We start from the raw sequence: 5,366 nt of genomic DNA on the forward strand, positions 1-5,366 counted from the left end.
GTGCTACTTGTTCTCATGATGCTACTTGTTCTCATGGTGCTACTTGTTCTCATGATGCTACTTGTTCTCATGATGTTACTTGTTCTCATAATGCTACTTGTTCTCATAATGTTACTTGTTCTCATGATGCTACTTGTTCTCTTGGTGCTACTTGTTCTCATGATGCTACTTCTCATGATGCTACTTGTTCTCTTGGTGCTACTTGTTCTCATGATCATATCAGGTTTCCAAGATGGCGCCGGTGTGTAGGGCTGCCCGTCTCTCACTCTCTGCTTGTATTGTATTTTTGTTATATTTACAATGGTTTGTGCAGTGTGCCGAGTCATATTTTCAGTATGATCGTCGGGCACTTTTGGAGCTCCGTACTTTTGCTGAAATTCCTGCGGAGTTTTTGAACAGCGGCCAGCACTCTCCCCCACCGGTCCTATCTGAGATTCCTGCATTCCTTCTGCGTGACCCTGGCCTTTCTCCATGGAGGAAACGTCGCAGACGTCGTGGGAAGCGTGCAGGGATTTTGGTGAAACTGAGGCAAAGAGTGGATTATTCTTTCAGGACTCGCTCTGGATCTGATCATCTCCTCTCTGACCCGTGGTGCTCCCGGGGCCCGGCTGCTGGCCAGCTGCCCGCGCGCTCAGTCCATGGAAACACCTGGAGTTGTTTACCTGTGCGCCGCACCAGCAGACCAGGAGGAGCTGTTCTTCATAACCTGCGCCCGCTGGCGCGCGCGTCTCCATCCACGGCTGTGCCTGTGTTGGACAATATCAGGTTGTGTTTAATCAACGCAAGGTCTGTTTCCAACAAGACGTTTATCCTCAATGACTTTTTTAAAGATGAGGAGTTGGATTTTCTGTTCGTCACGGAATCTTGGATTTCTGATGGTGAGTCCAGCGCCTTGGTGGAATTACTACCACTGGACTGTCTGTGTTTCAATGCCCCGTAGCCATCAGGTCGGTGCGGGGGGGGGGGGGGGGGGGATTATTAACAGTTTTTAAAGCAAACTTTGCCTGTAAACAGTTGTCCATCCCGGTGTCCCGCGCCAGCTTCGAACTGAGCGCCTTTGAACTTGGACACTCTCCTCCGGTCCTGTGTGCGCTTATCTACCGCCCACCTCGTTCTAAGGACTTCATAAATGAATTCTCTGACTTTTTGGCTGATATCACACAGAGATACACTCACTTTTTGTTTATTGGTGACTTTAATTTGCATGTGTGTTGTCAGGAGAAGCCCTTAGTGAAGGACTTTCTGGATTTATTGGACTCTTTTGGCTTAGCTCAGCAGGTGAGCGGCCCCACCCAAGAACATGGTCACACGCTGGACCTCGTTTTAACACGCGATGTCTCTGTTTCTAATTTGAAAATCGGTGACAATGTTTTTTCTGATCACATGCCTGTATTGTTTGACTTCACCCCCCCTTGTCCTACTGCTAAGACGCGCATTCCTGCACGTACGTGTAGATGAACATATGCTATGATATATTCATAAATTAAATGGATTCTTTCATTTTTCTGGACTGAATAATGTCGTGCATTGAATTTAATAAAATGTATCGTGAGGCGTTAATTTCCTTTGACCCATCAAAATGAACGTGGTCATTTATTTTCAGAATCAAATTTAACATCACACATTTACATTAATTTGGCAAAATTGGAAAATAACAACATGGCTTAGTTAGCAAGCTGTACAATTTGATTAACCATACGGCGATGGTTGAAAACCTTGCTTCACAACAGACATTTCTGGAAATATCTGGAATGATTTCTAGCAGATAGAAGAATTTTAAAGATGGAAATTGAGTTTAAGTTGAGAGAAAGGAGGGATGAGGGAAATGTGTGTGTCGGCATCAGAACGGCACTCTCCGGTGAGTTCCCAGCTTCTTCCCCGGTACACTTAGGTGGTATAAATACACTCTTTACCTGGAGATGTCTCCACTGGTACGAAGTTCCATTTAACGCACCCTTTCAGCGTCTCCGTAGGAACAGCTGTGAATCGTCCGAAGTAGTGACGGTACTTGTTCGACACAAGTTCACCTCTTGGTGGACTCACATGAGTGGAGTCCGTCAGAGGTTCCACTCAGAGGTGGAAGATGTCATAATCCCACAAGACTCGGAAGAGATCTGGATCATGCCTGGACTTCTGTTCTCCCAGCACTGGAGCTGCAAACGACTGAAGCCGGAGCCTGAAGCGACTCAAGCTCTGCAAACTCTCCACCCGACTGGTTTGAACTAGGAAGTGCCGACATTTAAAGAGTTCTATTTCCGGTTCACTTGGGAGGTTCCTGATTGGTCGTTTCGACCAAACAGGGGTGTGTTTTTGTGACGTAAGAGGTCACTAGAAGTCAGAAAAACAGCAAGAATGTTATGGAACAGATTGAAAATGTTTTTCAGACAGACGAGAGGAATATTTAGGCGAGTTGGGGGAAAACAGGTGCCAGCCTCTATATTTACGTCTGAGAGGATTTAAAACATGACAGTTCGTTCCAACAACTTGTTTTGCGTTTGACTCCAACCTTGGACCAACTTACACTTGCTCATTCAAAGACAGAAAATCAGAAAATGCATAATTACTCTGTAACAGACCTTAACATGATTTCTACTTTGCATGAGGATTAAAAATCACTAATACTGTTTCACAGTTGATTAAAAATGATTAGTTCACTTCAACATTTAAAAATGGTTTGAACTAAACACACTTTGATTATCAAACATTTGTAAAATAGTAATGATAATAGAAAAAGAGTGTTCTTTCAATTGATCAGTGCAGGACACTTAGAAAGTCTCTGGATGACTTAATCTTGTGTTTCTGGACCCAAATCAATGAAATACAGTTCTTGTTCCAGGCAGGCCCTCAAGGCCAGGACTTGACCTGAGGCTTAGTTCACTACATACGCGTTCCATTAACCGTTTCACTGCTGCTTGTTTTAATGAAGGTTTTAATTCTGAGAGGATCGAACAGTTCCCGGTGTCTCACCACTGAGGAGCTAACCTCTCAGTTCAACTCTGCCTGTTTAAATGTTCTGGACCGTGTTGCTCCCCTTAAGACCAGAAAAACGAAACTTAAATCAGAGCCTTGGCTGAATGACGTCACGCGAGCCGTTAGGCGGCAGTGTCGCAAAGCTGAACGAAGATGGAGGAAGGACAGGCTCCAGGTGTCTTTTCAAATGTTAAGCGAGAGTTGGCGTCACTATCAGAAAACCGTTAAAGCTGCCAAATGTAAATTCTTCTCTGATTTAATTGTCTCCAACTCCCACAACCCCCGAGTTCTCTTCTCCACCCTGAACTCAGTTCTACACCTCAGTGAGCCTTCACCTCTGGAAGCCTCAACTGAGCTGTGTGAAAACTTCCTCCATTTCTTTTTAGAAAAAGTGGCAAACACCCGGGCACTCATTTCTCCACCAGCTCATGATCTGTCCATCCCATCTCAGTGCGTGGCTGTGTTTGACCACTTTGAGCCCATCTCTCTGTCCTCTCTGGAGCAGGTAATGTGCAGCATGAAACCATCTGGTTCCCCCTTTGATGTGGTCCCCCCTCGACTACTAAAGGAAGTTTTTCCTACCCTGGGTCCTTTTATCCTCGCTATTCTGAATAGCAGTTTATCCTCAGGTGTGGTGCCAAAGACTTTTAAACATGCTGCTGTCCAGCCCCTCCTGAAAAAACCTAACCTTGACCCCTCAGTCATGTCCAACTTCCGGCCTGTCTCCAGACTCCCATTCACCTCTAAACTACTGGAAAAAATTGTGGAGTCTCAGTTGAAACAGTTTTTGGAGGATCACGCTATCCTAGAGTTATTCCAATCTGGCTTCAAATCTCGCCATAGCACTGAAACTGCTCTACTGAAGGTTTTTAAGGACATTTTCATTTCCACAGACGCAGGTGATTCTGTGCTGTTGGTCCTATTGGACCTTACATCTGCTTTTGACACCATCGACCACAAGATCCTCATTTCTAGACTGGAGCAGTGGGTGGGCATCACAGGGTCAGCCCTTAAATGGTTTGGGTCCTACCTATCTGACAGAACCTTCTGTGTCAATATCAAAGATTCTAGTTCGGCATCGACAGCGCTCCAGTGGGGGGTACCGCAGGGGTCCATCCTCGGTCCCCTTCTCTTTTCTTTATACCTGCTGCCACTAGGTTCTATCTTCCGCAAACACGACATACCCTTTCATTTCTACGCCGATGATTGCCAAATTTACTTCCCCCTGAGGCATAGAGGCACACGCTCTATTCAGCCTCTTCTTGACTGCCTGGCTGACATCCGGGACTGGATGGCTTTAAACTTCTTAAGCTTCAATGAGAAGAAGTCTGAAGTCATGCTGTTCCATCCCAGTGGCTCACTCATGAACCATGACATTGACCTTTTCTCTCTTGCCCCGCTAGAGAAACAAAAGGTGACTAATCTGGGGGTGATAATGGACCCGTCCTTAAAACTCAACAGTCACGTAAACATGATGGTAAAATCCTGTTTTTTTTCAGCTGAGACGGCTGTCTAAGCTGAAGCCTATACTCTCCAAAAAGAACCTTGAGACAGTGATCCACGCCTTCATAACATCTAGGCTTGATTACTGCAATTCACTTCTTTTTGGAATCAGTCAGTCCTCCATTGCTCGTCTACAACTGGTCCAAAATGCTGCAGCCCGATTTTTAACTGGTACAGGCTATAGAGAGCACATCACGCCTGTTTTGGCCTCCCTGCACTGGCTACCCATTCACCTTCGGATCCATTTCAAAATTCTCATGTATGTTTTTAAATCACTGAACAGTTCCGCCCCATCCTATCTCACTGATCTTCTGCAGCCATATGTCCCACCGTGCTCTCTGAGGTCAGCAGACCAGATGCTTCTCTCAGTCCCAGAAACCCGTCGTAAGCTCAGGGGTGACAGGGCTTTCTCTGTTGCAGGTCCACGACTGTGGAATGAGTTGCCACTGAGTGTCCGGCAGGCTCCCACACTCTCAGTCTTTAAGTCTCGCTTGAAGACCCACTTCTATTCGCTTGCCTTTAACACGGTGTGATTTGTTTTGGCCCGGTCTGTTCTCTACTCTGTTGGCCATTTTAGTTAGCTTCTGCTGCTATTTGTATCTGTATTTCTATTTTATGTTTTCCTGTCTGCTGTGCATGTTTGTGTTCTTTTGTACAGCACTTTGGTTGGCCTTGTTGCTGTTTTAAGTGCTATATAAATAAATTGGTATGGTATGATGCTACTTCTTCTCATAATGCTACTTCTCATAATGCTACTTGTTCTCATGATGCTACTTGTTTTCATGATGCTACTTGTTCTCATGATGCTACTTGTTCTCTTGGTGCTACTTGTTCTCATAATGCTACTTGTGCTCATAATGCTACTTGTTCTCATAATGCTACTTGTTCTCATG

At 45.2% G+C, this 5,366-nt stretch overlaps 1 protein-coding gene across 1 annotated transcript in view; it reads left to right on the forward strand.

The window, feature by feature from the left end:
- smim19 (small integral membrane protein 19) overlaps nt 1–5,366 on the forward strand; it is a 12,739-nt gene that overhangs the window by 3,498 nt on the left and 3,875 nt on the right. The window lies entirely within an intron of this gene.

This window comes from Nematolebias whitei, chromosome 4 (genome assembly GCF_014905685.2).
Source record: "Nematolebias whitei isolate Nwh7 chromosome 4, NemWhi1, whole genome shotgun sequence".
Classification (NCBI taxonomy): Eukaryota; Metazoa; Chordata; class Actinopteri; order Cyprinodontiformes; family Rivulidae; genus Nematolebias; species Nematolebias whitei.